General features: G+C 35.0%; 2 protein-coding genes across 4 annotated transcripts in view; one reads left to right on the forward strand and one right to left on the reverse strand.

The window, feature by feature from the left end:
• Positions 1-15,570, reverse strand: part of LOC725024 (autophagy-related protein 16-1) — a 572,103-nt gene that overhangs the window by 135,379 nt on the left and 421,154 nt on the right. The window lies entirely within an intron of this gene.
• The window catches only part of LOC413256, a 206,212-nt gene that overhangs the window by 4,888 nt on the left and 185,754 nt on the right, over positions 1-15,570 (forward strand). The window lies entirely within an intron of this gene.

Here is a 15,570-nt window from a genome sequence, read left to right on the forward strand (position 1 = left end):
GTTGAGAAACTTAGCAGTGACATAATCTGCAATCATGTTGCAGGGATCCTCTTTCGGCACTGTTGAGTAATTGAACTAGTTTCCGGAGATAAGGCATTTGCCTGGAGAGAGAGCTAGTCGAGTTGCTGCTCGGCAAGGATAATGAAACGCTAAAGATATTTTTCACAAAAGTTATGGGGGAGGGGAAGGGACGTTTACCTGGAGGAGCTACCGTGTTGGATGTCCTCCAACAGATTTCGAGACGCAAATCATTCTCCGTCCACAATAAAATGTATAATTTGAAATTCTGTATCGTTGTTGGACAGCAATGAGGAATTATTTATTTTTGACGAGAAGTTAAGATAATATTAAAATCTAGATTAAAATCTACTGTAATTTATTTGTAAATTGACAGGATTATTTTTCTTAAAAGAATTCTTTGAAATTTATATGATATATCTCGTATTTAATCGAAATTGAAGTTCAATTTTTACAAGGTATCCAGTTATATTCAAGCTATATATATGTACATAACATGTTACATTTCCTGTGATTACGAATTTTTATAAAGAAGATGTAATATAAACAGTAGGGACAAGTTAATTTTAAACAAAACAGGATGAAATAAATTATCAAAGAGAGGTATTCGCACGCTATAAAACAGATTATTGTAATGAGATTATCATAAATTTTCAGGATTACAGGATAAAAGAACGAAATTTCTAATTGCTCCTGTGTAAAGTAACACCGAATATTATCACCTTTAATCTCGATTAAATTTCCTTTTCTTTTTCTTTTTTCTTTTTTTAAATAATCTCTCATCTTCTACGACTGCCAATAACGCATTAAAACCTACGTTAAAACTTTTTCACCCCTGTTAAGCGCGGTCTCGAAACCACATTTACGCTACGCACTACAGTGTATATATATATATACCCATCGGTATGAGACCGACCGTCGTCATAAAATGCCTTCTCTTTTTATCTTTCTTCGATCTCGAGGCGAACGACGTTAAAATGCTTATCGCATTTCACGCAACATTCCACACTTTAATGTTGACACGATCATCCGGTTTCTTCGGCCACTGTCATTGATAGTAATTAAACCGATTTTTATCATATATCGTAATTAAGGTTACGATTCACGGGTAAGGAATTAACGTGTCAATTAAAACTTGAACGATGCTTATGCTTGTCAACCCATGGGGAGGGAATTCGACTTTCATGATATATATATATAAATTGCTTAGTAAAGTTACTAAACCGATCGCTTCGACTGCTCGTTTTTTCGACTCGATCGAAATTTACCGGCCAATTAGACGAATTGTCGATCGAAAAAGCCTATTTCACCCGGCCAATCGGTTAGTGTTGCCTTTTAATTCAATGCTCGTTGGATTTCACTCGGTTTGTACATTGGCCGTTGATTTACATCGGATCCGGAGTTAATTTCAAAGGTGTCCACCCGTGTATCGATCTCGGTTCCGAATTTTGTGACAATTCACAATTATACACGATTCCAATCCGGGATTTCTCGAAAGTTTAACGTCGTCTTGTTTTCCAACTGGATTATTATTGTCGTAGGGCACGAGTTTACGCGCAAAAGGGGCGATTAAATTCGTCCAACTCGCCCCTCGAAACGAACAGCTGCCAATTAATCGTTTCATATTCGATACCTAACGATATGTGAATTGCAGTGTTTATATCGTTGATAGAACGGAAAATATTGGAGAGGCTCTACGGTGGCCAGTGATGGATATCTACGTTAATTAATTTCCTTCGTGTGATCCCTTTGATGAATTAATAACAGTCATCGCAACAAGTTGAGAAGAAGTGTAAACTTTTTAAATAAGAGGATTTAATTAATATTCGATGTCGCTTCAATCTCGATTTTCGATTTGCTCGACATTTTCAGTAATAAATAAGAAGGAGAAGATTTATTCTACGATAACTGTGCAATTTATTTCTCCATATTAATAATTATTATTGCATATCCTTTTTTTTTATTATACCAACCGGTTCTCCCATTTTTTTCCTTCGAATCTAGATCGGAAAATGGTTAATAACCTTGACTTTAATGCAACAGAAGAAAGAATCTCAGAAAAAAAAACAAAAAGAAAGAAAGAAAGATTCGATGAACGCGTCGTTTGTCCCCAAATTCGTGATCTTCCGCAAACACAGTTTCCTAGAAAAGATGTTCGATAAAATGTGGAGATATTACTTTACTTGGAATCGAGCGTCACGAGCCAGCTGAGAGGATTATAACCGCCTTGCTGTTATAACGGTACAACCATATGCGTGCGTACATATATATATACACACACATGTACGAAGCTGATTCGAGCTGAAATCGGAATAATACCAGCGCTTGTTCCCCGCGAATTTTCTCCATTCCTCTTCGAACTCGTTTCTGCGGAAGGAAGTGGTCGTGTTCAGTCGGTTACGGACTACTAAGAGGCCGTAAAATTTCTGCGCAAGAAACCCTTTCATTAAGAAACGCGAGAAACGGATTAACCCGATCGAAGCCATTCTTTTTTTTTTTTTTTTTTTTTTTTTGTTCATCAGGAATATCATGCGATGAAACTAGGGAAGGAAGTCGTATTCAAGGAATGTTTTCTTAGGAAATTGTAAAACGGGAATAAGGGATGTGCATGGTGTATGTTTTGTGTATGTTCGTCTTCTTAAAAATTGTAAAAAAAAACATATGATTCATTAATTTGTTGTAAAAATGAGAGACAAACTCTTATACATTTGCGCATAGAACATTCTCGTCTCAACGAAACTGTCAATTAGCATAAAAACGAGTTATTTATTGCGACCAGTTATTAAAAACTGGTATAAAATCCGCATAAATTGGAAGAAACGGGGGAACACGCTTCTTCGTTTCGTATAATGCTGTTGTACATTGTGGAAAAGGGGGGAAAAAGAAGAAAGTAAATTGCTCCGTTTCTTCACGCATCGTCCTTTTTAATTAAACTTACTGCCACTTGACGTTACAATGATTCAATTTAACGTGATTCAACAACGTTTTATTTATTCCCTTTATTAAATACACTCGGGTCGATTTATGCCCGATCGTGTTAAAAGCAGAAGATTGGCCCTCGAAACTCGGGTTACTTTATTTTCTATACTTTTTGCCGCCATTCGGAGGAACTGTCGTTTCAATTTTCACGGAGTTTCGCGGCTAAAACTCGCTTCTTATCCGTTGAAACTGTTATTCTCATCAAGAGCCGCGCTCTTTGATTAAGCAAACCCATTAAAATTTGTAATTTCCCATCGACGTTGAATAATCAACATTTTTTTTTTTTTTTTATTTTACGGATATATTACTCGACGACATAGAGAAGATTGCTGTTAAGTTTAATTTAAAGACAGTACACAGAGTCTCGTTTTACTCTTAACGATGAGCGATGAATTTATTGACATTGTATCCTCGATAATTGACGAGAGAAGATAGGTTCGGTCATTTTTCTCCCTTTCGAGGGATTGTTTTGGATTAGCACGTTAAATTAATTCTTCCCTTCGTTTCATCTGCCACGAGACGAATGTATTGTATTATTATTATTATATTCAGCATTAATTTGCTGATTTAACACAGGATAATACGATAAAATATTGAAAATGAACTTGATGCGCTTAATCAAATTCGAGTCGTAATGGATTTAGATTAGATTAGCGTGTTTATTATGTTGTCATTCACTTTAGATGATTCTTAAATCTCTCCAATTATATACATTATGAAATATTTTTCTTCTCTAAACCGAGAATAATCATCCTCTATCGAAAATTGTAAATATGAAAATTTCCATGATAAAATATTTTCAATCTGATAAATAAATTATCAAAAATTTCAACAATTTCCCAAAACATCCCCTTCGAACATCGATTAGCCGTATCACGCTCGCTCGTGCAACGAGATAATCACGTTGAATTCACATCATCCAGTCCCAGAATCGCTGGTCCGTGCGAAGCGCGGATGCGGCAACCCGTCGTACAAGCCGCTCAATTAGAAGGCCACACGAAGGAACACAATCGCTCTCCCTCCTCCTTATCTCTTCCTAGCTGGAACTCTCCCCTCCCCTCCCTCCTGAAATTCTGATAAGACCGCACGCGGGAGGGGGGAGGAAGAAACGCAGCCACTTCCGTTTCTAGATCATTGTTTGCGAACGGTTAATAGCCCCTTGGGTACACCTACCCGACCGAACTCCGCTCGCTCTCATGGAAGCGCGAATCATCCTCCATCTCTCTCTCTCTCTCTTTCTTATATCTTTCCTTCCTTCCTTTTCGTCTAGACGCGCGTCTCTTTTTCATTCTTCTCGAGAGGCGAACACGGAAGGTTCCTTTTTACTTGCGCATCAACTTCCTTTCTTAGTCGCCTTTCTTTCCTACCTTCGTTCCTCGTTCCCTCGAAAAATTATGCGTGCCGGTAAGGTGAACATCCGTTTTACACGCATGCCTCGCCTCGCCTCGCCCCTCTCCTTCTCCACGCATACGGTAACGCACGCGTACAGACCGTTGTTCCTTCCTTCCTTCCTTTCGTTCGAGAACGGAGGAAACAGGCGTGCTCGCGCGCCAACAAGTCGTAATTGAGAAGAGTTTAGAAGGCATGGAAGAGTGGAAGGGGAAGGAGAGAGAGGGGAGAGTGCCACGTGGACTCGGGCGAAATTAATCGCCGTTTTTCACCGTTACCACACCGTTACCGTGGATCCTGCACTTGCTTTTTCATATCGGCATCGGTTTTTCTATACGGATAAAGGATTCGTTCAGGCTTCGTTTTGTGATATGCAGTGTTGTAGCAGTTTCGGGCGTCGCGTAGATCGGGATAGCAGCCGAGAAGTTGAAACGATTCAAAATATGAATATAAAATTCGCGTGGTTTGAAGGGTTTGAGAAGATTTTTGAAGTTGATGAATCGATGCTAAAAGTGTTAAAGGATTATTCCAAATTTTCTTTTAAAAATTGAAGTACAGGCTATCAAAGATATTTTAATCTTTTTTTGAACATTGAAATTTTGTTATCGATGCTATTATTTTATTAATATTTGGATATCATCAAGTTAGAGAAATGAGATAATTTTTCGCTTGAAATGATTTCTTTATTTACAAATTCTCTTAAATATAATAAATATAATAAATGCTAAGAGTGTTAAAGGATTATTCCAGATTTTCTTTTAAAAATTGAAGTACAGGCTATCAAAGGTATTTTAATCTTTTTTTGAAATTTTGTTATCGATGCTATTATTTTATTAATATTTGGGTCATCAAGTTAGAGAAATGAGATAATTTTTCGCTTGAAATGATTTTTTTATTTACAAATTCTCTTAAATATAATTCAATGATTATTGAGAATTTTGGATAAAAAGAGATAAGTTAATATAATCGTATTGTTGCTCGACTATCATCAATTAATTTTTTTTAAAGTTGTTTCGAGTTTCTTTTTTTTTTTTTTTTTTGGTAGAATATATAATTTTTGATTCCAGGTTTTCAAAGAATATCAAAAAATTACGCCAAAAACTAGATCAAAAAGCTATCAAGTAGATGATTCAACTCGTACATAATGCAACTAGCATACAATACCTTCCACTACTCGTTCATCATTCATGTTTAAAATAACATCTTGTAAATATTCAATCGGGAACAGAATTAACCTACGTTATTATTATTTAATTTAAGAAGAATAAGATTTTAAAAATAAAATTCAATTACCTCATTGTTAATTCGCTAGAAAGAAACACGTAATATTATCTTGATAGATTTAATATCAATTATTTTCTTGAATATATATAAATATATGCATCCCGTTTTTATTTACAACAAATAATTACGAAAGAATTAAAATAAGATGACTAATTAGCGGAATTAATAATAATTCAATAGAATTAAAATTATATCATAAAATTCAAGATTTTAAAGACTTGATAAACGAATTACAAGTAAAGAAACTCTAATTTGGCATCAGATATTTTTCATCTTCTCTCTATGAATGAAGTATACGATTAATTATATATACGAAATTTTATTTAATGCTAATCTAATCTCATCTCCATTTACAGAGGAAGAATTGATGAGAAAAATTATTATTAAATGTAAAGCGAGTATAAAGAAGAGATAAGAACGAGATTGTGTATTAAATTCGTATAATATAATTCTAACACGAACTTTGTTTAACCGAATAATAATAATAATAATAAAAAGAAAATTTTTCTAACAATTTAAATTCTATCAATCATAGAAATATCATAGAAGGAATTGATTCTAATCCAAACGATAATAAGACACTACTTGAAACGTACGATGGTTGGAACGCACAAGCGTTCTATAATGACGCTTCTCTACCTTCCTAGAAGTGATAAAAATTAATAACACGGAATACGGTGGGAAGTGAAGTAACAATCTATTTGCATAAATTAAGAAAAACGCACGAATGTGTGCACGTAGCCTCGTTCAATACACTTTTCGACGAGGTTAACGGTGCAAAGAACGATGCTGGATGTTAGTTCGCGTCAGATTAGTTAATTCCATCAGCCATGTGCGTGGGACTCGAGTCTTCAACGAAAGGATTAACGGTTACGTGCGTCTCGAAGCAGTGGAAAAAAAAAGAAAGAAAGAAAGAAGAAAAAAGGAAAAGGAATAAAAGGTGGATGAATTTCGATTGTTGATTCGAAACATCTTAAGTTAAGAGCAAACAGATATGGATATATCTTTGTTCAAGATTAAAGGGACGTATATTTTCATTGGAAACTCATTCGAAATTTATGACGTGTATGAAAGATTTAAATTGAAATACTTCTTGTTGCGTGTCTAGAAATTATTCTCAGTCTGACCACGCTCGGATATTCTACTTTCCTTAAAAATACACTACTCAAGGCCGTTTCAATTCATTTCTCAAATCCTTCCTATCGAATTTGAAAAGAGATTTATTTATTTATCCACAAATTTATTTAACAAAATATTCTTTGTATGCACAATTTCACTTGTCAAATGATTCAATTGGCTCCTGGAACGAATTATTCCAAAAAATTACTAGCCTCTTTCGAAAGCAGGCTCGTTTAAAAATAATTGGCCAACCCTCGAGCCAGCCATCGTTCATCGACGATCGACGTATCGTAATCAGAGAGTGAGCCGACTTCCCCGAAATCGGCGATCGAGCATCGGTTAAAAGGGTGTTCAACCACGTCCAACGATTATCTCCCTGATAACCGTTGATTGTTCAAGGAATTGTCACGTTCGTTTCGAGCGATAAAGACTTCTTCTGGGGAATTCCCATTGTTTTGACCGAGCCTTTATCTGGCCTCGTTTCCACTTGGTCGCAAACTTCGTTCCATCAACAACCGAGGGGATTCGGACAAAAACCAGGCGTTCAACTGAAACCACTTTTGCCTCGAGCCAAGGGTTTTTGATAAGTCAAAGAGGGGAGGAGGAGGAGGAAAGGTAGTCCACGGATCGGATAGGTGAAATCGTTTATCACCGTTTAATACACGTGTAAATTTCGGGCTCGGGGCTCCATTAAAAAAGTTAAATTGCCATCTCTGTATTCCGGGAAGACATTTTGTTTCTCCCGAGAAGTTTGCTGTTTCGTGAAGGAAACAATCATTTTTATGGGAAACTTTAATAGAACGGGCTATAAGCTACGGCGAAGCTATTATGTGTATTCCACGAAATAAGATGTTTTGAATGTCTTCGCGGATCTTAGAAAATTGTTTATAGTTTTCGAAATAAGTGTGCGTGTAATTTATGGGACAGGATATGTTATATACGCGCAGAGAATGTAGAATTATAAATTGATTAAGAGATATCGCGAGATGATTGACTTGAAAAATTTAATGACCAATATAAATTTAAGAAGCGAGGAAAATTTTTTAATTTTAAAAAGATATTGAAAGCAATTGGGATAAAAAAGAATGAATAAAAATTATAATTCGAAGCGAAACGAATAAATCTTACGAAACGAGGGAGAGGAAAATTTGAAATGGCTGGTATTTAAAGAATATTACATCTGGTGGTAACTCGAATTGAAGAAACAAAGAAACTTTTCGTTCTCGAAATCTCTCGTTCCTTCTTATTTTGCGCGACATCTTCGATCGCGATAATCGGGAGAACAATGTCCGGAAGCTCGGTTAATCAGAATCAAAAGTAGCTGGAACGCATTACTGGATATAACGGTAGGCATTAATTTAAAAGTCTGACTCGCGTCAGAGTGATCCTTATGTGTGTACCATGAAAGTAGGCAGGAAGCGAAGATGAAGATAAAGAATCAAAGTCACGAGATATCATGCTACATTTGGTGATACAACCTCTCTAATTGTCTTACATTATTGTCTGTTTACTTCTTTCTACTCCTAGTTCCTGTTATTCGAAAATAAAATTTTGAAGAGAACGAAATAATTTTCTTCCAATGACTTCCACGTTTATTGTATTCTCGATTTTTAATCTCGTATCATTCTTATATAAAACCATTCCGTAATCCAATATAACAGAATATAAAATTTTTTTAAATTTATATTACGTAAAATATATGATACATTTAGACAGACAATAATTCCCGAAATATTTTCTTCAAAAAAGATATTTATAATACTTAATTAATAATAAAAATTATCATTTAATTGAAAAACTGATCTTCTCCTTTATCTTTCTCGAACAATTGTAATTAGAATAGGAATGTAGCGTGATCAACGTAACGTAATTATAAAACAATACACGGATAATGTTGTAAATATAATTATTACAAATCCTTTCCGGTTATACGAGCGGAAAGAATCGAGAATCGGGTTCTGCACGGGCTTTCCTCGAGAGTTCGATGCTCGTACGATTTTACAACTGTACGTACGCGATCTACCGCTAATGAGCAATATTTACATCAGCTGCAATAAACGGGGAGATTGTTCGCGTCTTCTTCACGTAATCCAAGAGTCCCGTAACAAGGTGCTTTCGTACTGGCTCTCTCTCTCTCAAGTGTAGAGGTAATACCATGCAGGTATATTTAAAGAATATTAATTTTAAAAATAAGTTCATTCTATTCCAAGTATCCGTGTGTAATATCTTTTTTCTTCCCCCTTTTATTTAATTCCTGACTATATTTTTCTTTCAACGTTTCATTACGTTAATTACTCGAGTTTCGAATTCATTATTCGAGTTCATTTTTAATATTGATAATCTTATCAATTTTATTTTTGTGACGAATAATATGTATTTTCGAAGATTTAACTTTAACTGAAACTTTAACTGAAACGATTTTATGAATTTGCAGTAAAATTTACAGTACGACAAATTACGAAATTGCTCGTGGATTCAACTTTTTTCAAATTTTTATATCCTCTATTTTAAATCTCCCGCCATTTTCACCCACAGTATCGAACAATCTACGGTTGTTTCCTTTTCGTTTCGAACACGGATTACGCATTAGAAATCCTTAAGAGAATACGTGGCTTTCTTCTGGAGATCGTGAAATCTTTCCGTGTCGACCTTTATCGTAGAACGAACATCTTTCCGGTATTTTATCACGATTATATACCCTCACAGGGGTGTGAGAATTTAATGTTTCACAAGTCGCGTTGTGAAAGATTGTGATAATGATATATAATATCCTTAGAGGTAAACAACATTAAAAAACTATCAATATTTCAATAATTGAAACACGTACATTCTTGTTTCTGTCCTTTCTTTTTTTATCGATTATTTATTACAATATTTAAAAATTGAAAATTTCAAAAAAAATTGCACGATTAATATATTGTTCATCATATAAGACGAATTGTTTGAATATTTTTTCTTTATATTTTCGTAATCATTGATTTCATGTTAATATCTGTTCCTTTGCATAAAATTAAGCAAATTTATCGTCCTCGATATTCGTGCCGTCGAAAATTATTGAAATGAAAAACAACGTAGAAAACTTTGGCTACCGATATAATATTTAATACATGAAACTGTAGATGGATGTATTTTATACAAGTATAACGTTAAATGGAATGAAATATCCAGTTCAAGTTTGCAAAGATCATAGAATTTAATCATAGAAATTTATTTTTACATATTGCTATATTAAACTGCATAATTTTTTATAATTCAATCTATTAAGAATATTTTTTTAATAAATAATCAATTGTATGGTAAATCAACAATCTTTCTCTCTCTCTCTCTTTAACGTAGGTGCACAAGTAATATCATAACACGACGATGTGACGTGGCTTTCAATTTGTTTAATGGAAGGATAAAACTTTTCGATGGAAGTCGAATTAAATTTCGTAAGAGATGGGATGGACGATATTTATTTTTGCGCCTGCTATTTGCTTCATTTCTCGTGTTCCAAAGCCTGTAAAAGTGACTAACGCAATGAATTTCGATTTTAATATTCGTTTTAATGAGAAATGAAACAGCAATTAAAGTCGCAAAACAAATTTCGATGAAACAAAGGTATTCGCATGTAATCTTTTTTTTTTTAAATCTAGTTTTTTTTCTCTTGGAAAATATAATAATAACAACAATCGAAATATCATGGGAAAAATCGAATCAATTCTTATTAGCCTAAATTTTCTCATAATAAAATTCTAAACTTGGAATATACAAATCGTTGACAATTAAGAAATGAATATTTGAAGAAATTTTCAAAGAAATTGCACCAATTGAAATTATTTATCGAATAATAATTGATAACGAATTATTAAGAATAAATTTTGGATCTAATTTAAAAAATCGTCGACTCTGTCGGTGGTATAAACCAACCGAGTGGTTGTTAAAAGTAATTAAGGTGTAATTTAAATTTTTCGAGGGTTTATTTGCGAATAATTTTATCCGCAGTTTTCACCGTAGAGACATGGGACACTGCGAGATTAGTTTAAAACCAAGCTGTTCGATGGCGTCGTAAATGTCAGAAAACATTCTTCCTCGAGCCAGCTGCAAGAAACGTAATTCGAACGCTTAGCAGATTGAAAGCTGTTACGCTGATACGATGAAGTACTTCCTTGGAATACGTTTTTGTCCCGTACAAAGTTTCCACACTTTTCTCTTAAACGCTTGGAAACTGGAGAAAAAGCTTGGATAATACGGAATCAAATGTCTGGAAATACGTGATTTATATTAATATCGTTGCTGAATGCTTTCAAGCGAAGATAGATTGGATGAAGTTTCTTGAAACGGAAATGGCTTTTTTTAGTCTCCCCCAACGAACATCCACGTTTTTCCCCCGATGAAATTGGGCTATTTTCGCGAGATAAAATTCCATAGTTACGAGATCTCCGTAAGAAGTCTCCCCCTTCTCCATCATTCACTCTTAATAATAATAAATTTTAACCAATTTTCTCCTAAATATAACAATCTCTTTCATCCTTCCATCGTCTTGTAACGCAGATTGATACACCCTTTTTTTACACGTCGAATATAATTATATTATTAAACGCGAATCAGAGAGGAAGAAGCAGTAGTTCAAAATCTTCTTCAATAATTTTCAAATTTATTCCCCCCCCCCCCCTCAAAAAAAAATAATCTTCAACAATTTGATACAAAAATAATGGAATGAACGAAGGAATGCCGCATACAAAATCGTTTCCCAGAATTTAAAATGACTTAAGAAGAGATTTCTCTTATCGAGCGTATCGGTGGTTTTCTTCTGATCTGTTAAGTGTCGCGAATTGTAAATCACCGGCACGGAAGGACGAATAGGATTGAAATGCCTCGAGGATACCTACGGCTCTTCCGGGAAGCAGCAGCCGACCGAGGAGAGGATTACGAACTGGTGCTACAGTTTGGTAGCCGGGATAACTTGTAAGATATTTCGTATTCCGCGCGATAGTTGGATAATTTAACGTCCAATTTAATTTATATATATATATATACGTACCAAGTTACAGAGCCATTTCTAATCTCGGCCATTCGAGTTGGAATTTTTCTCGGACGGGTGGGGCGTATAAATTATTCGGACACGTTAGACACATTTTTAAACCGTGAAATTTGCCTGCAATCAGGCCAGGTTTCCGGCACGTAATTAAAAGACACTCGAATTGCCACTTGACGATAACGAGCCGGCGAAGAAAAAGAGGCGGCCAACGAGCCGGACAGCTCGTCGAGGACCGTGACTAACAACTTTATAGATTCCACCATGTTCAATTTCAAATTATCCTTCGCAATTAGATACGCGCGTGATAGTAGCATCTCCTCTTTTTTTTTTTCTATCAAATAGTTTCTCGCGAATGAAACACTTGAACCGAACTTGGCATAATAATCGCTCGATCTTTCTTAAGTAACACTTTCAATATATTTCATAAATAAACACAAATAAAATTTTCATTAATCGAATTATAAGATTCGCAATTAGATACGCGCGTGATAGTAGCATCTTCTTTCTTTTCTACCAAATAGTTTCTCCTGAATGAAAGATTTGAACCGAACTTCGCATAACAATTGCTTGATCTTTCTTAACTAACACTTTCAATATATTTCATAAATAAATGCAAATAAAATTTTCATTAATCGAATTATAAGATTCGCAATTAGATACGCGTGTGATAGTAGCTTTTTTTTCTACCAAATAGTTTCTCGTGAATGAAAAACTTGAACCGAACTTGGCATAACAATTGCTTGATCTTTCTTAACTAACACTTTCAATATATTTCATAAATAAATACAAATAAAATTTTCATTAATCGAATTATAAGATTTGTGAAATTATCTCTTAATATCGTAAATTTAAATCCAATCCAAAATATGCCTTATCCTAATCGCATTACCGTTCGAAACATGCGTTAATACCGGTCGAGGAGGCGAAAAAAGAATGAAACGTCAAATATTTACAAACGAGAGGCGGCGAGCAGTTAAGCGAAGCTTGAAAATGAAGTTTCGAGTGGATGTTACTCGGGTGGTCCCGTTACTCCCCCGTAAAGGAGTGGACAGTTCCACGTGTTGATATTACACGCGCGTCTTTCTCAACCTTGGCCCCCTCCCCTCCCTCCCCGCACGCTTTGCAAATATTCAAATGGCACCGCTAATGGCGCGCCCCTTTTCGATTCTCTCAAAGCGGCACGATCGAAAGAGATTGGAAGTTGAAAATTACGATTAAAGTTTTACTTTACTTCTTTCAACTTCTCCTCGAGAGTCACACGAGTGTTGCTTCTCTCTCTCTCTCTTAGGTTAGGCCCCGTTCTTTCGCGGTGGTCGTTGACTTCACGTCGGTCTACCTCAGAATCTGCACGAAATCGGTCGGAGGCCAGTTTTTGCCGACCTTAAATTACATCGTTAGACCGCAAGACCTTTATGGACACTCGATACACGATCTACTTCTTTTCTTTTTCGTCGCTACCGTGTTCAACAGTGTATCAACGAAGCGATTTTGAACTTTGATTTTTAACTTCTTTCTCGCGTTTTATAATTATTCCATTTACACTTATATCTTTTTTGCAATGATTTTTGATCCTTTTCGATTCGATTTTCAATTATATTTCCTTTCGATTATTTGACACCATATTTTCGTTTTTGCAAAAGTTTCTTTATCTTGTAACAATTTCAATTTCGTTCGAATCGACAACGCGTGTGAGAGAAACATTTGAGAGAGGGGCATTGGACGCGTCGAGAAAGCGAAATTTTGCGAAAGTGTGGGGGGGCAACAGCCGGTGGGCAACGTTTTCAAACTTGCCCCGGGCAATTTGACGAAGTCGTCGAACTCTCCTTCGAGTGGGAGTTCTATCGCCAATGGCGTTCCACGGGATACACCAAGTCTTGGTGTCGTGCGATAAGAATAAAGAGTCGAGTCGCGTTGGAGAAATGTAAAACGGGAAACCGCCCACGCGAACGAGTCCAAGCCAATCTGGCTGGGTCACTGGAACATTTTTCTTTCCATTCGGGGAGGGAAAAAAGGATATATATTCGTCGCCTGTGTCGATTTCATTGCGTTTCTCTTTTATATTAGAAACGCTTGGAGAAAGATAACTATTTCTTTTCCGATATTTCTGAAGAGATTTTTCTTTGTTTTTAACTCAATGATGAATTCACGATTTGTGCGTGAATTTATGTATGAAAGATCAATTATCACATATTGGAAAAGAAATAAAAATTGCACAATGAACTGTATTGATTTGATTGAAGAGATAGAAATAATCTATTTCTTTTGTTGTTTAAAGAGATTGAAATCGAGAATATATCATTGGAAAAGGAAATTTCTTTTTCAATATTTTTTGGATAATTAATCTATTTAAATAATTTTTATTAATTATATTGGAAAAGGAGCAAATAAATTGCACGATGAAGTTTATGTATGTAAAATCGATCTTGAAAATTTAAAGTTTTTCGAAGTCGAATTTAAATCACAACATTAAAATCGACTTTCCTCACACGTGTTTCCCTCTCAGATCCACGTGCACACTCGTAAACTCTTGTTCGCCTCATTAAATCGTTCGCGTAATCTTCATTTGCAGACGCAGTCTCATTGTTCAGGTGATAAAAACTGGCCGATAAAAAGTATTTCGAGCAATTTGCAAGCGAAGATCGGTAACGATGTCTAATCTTTATTGCAACTGCCTCTCGCGAGTGTATGTTGATCGCGCGGATGTTTGGTTTCATGAAGATGTAGCTTTTAGAAAACGAGTTTTTCTAAGTTTTTTCATGAGGATTACCTTGCCGTGTACACGTGTTAATGCTCGAATATTATAGTCCAATGAATGTCGTATAAGAATAAATATGAAATACATTTAAATACATTTTATTGTGATATTAATAATTATCAATAAGACTCTTTTGAGAAGATTTGTCAAATCTGCATACGAATGTTTAAAATAATTCACAACCAAAAATTCTTCCACATCTTTTATCCCCAATTTATACAAGCAAATACAAATAATCAACGACAGATTCTAATCTACTAAATTTAAAAGAAAAGAAATTTAATTTTTATCATTTTCTTCCATGCCTTTTATCCCCAATTTATACAAACAAATACAAATAATCAACAACAGATTCTACTAAATTTAAAAGAAAAGAAACTTAATTTTTATCATCTTGATTTTTTCTATCCATAACCAATCCATTCCTCGTACATCCTTCAAAATTATTTCCAAATAATTTCAATCAGATACGATTCGTCTGAAAAAAGAAAAGAAACTTGGAAAACATTCGCACATTTCTTCCAGAAACACACGAATCGATGTTGAATTTTATCATCTTGATTTTTTTCTACCAATCCATTCCTCGTACATCCTTCAAAATTATCTCCAAATAATTTTACCAATCAGATACGATTCGTCTGAAAAAAGAAAAGAAACTTGGAAAACATTCGCGCATTTCTTCCAGAAACACATCTATGGCAAAAATTACTTTTGCCAATTAATGAATTTAAAATTGTTTCAAAATCTAAATATCAATCTAATATTATTATTTTTATTAGACTAATACTTTAACCAAAGAGAACAGTAAATCCACTCCTCTCCCCCTCTCTTTCACGAGAAACGTACGAAATTCTGCCCGAATTCCAAGATCGAGGAGGGAAAAAAATAAAGGAGGGGGAAACGCCTGCGTTCGGTCCCGTTATGCACAGTCTCTCGGCTGCGCACCGAAAATGGTTCTGCTTCAGTTCAGCCGCTAAAACGATGGGAATTTTGCGTTACACGCGGG

The sequence above is a fragment of the Apis mellifera genome, linkage group LG9 (genome assembly GCF_003254395.2).
Source record: "Apis mellifera strain DH4 linkage group LG9, Amel_HAv3.1, whole genome shotgun sequence".
NCBI classification, from domain to species: domain Eukaryota; kingdom Metazoa; phylum Arthropoda; class Insecta; order Hymenoptera; family Apidae; genus Apis; species Apis mellifera.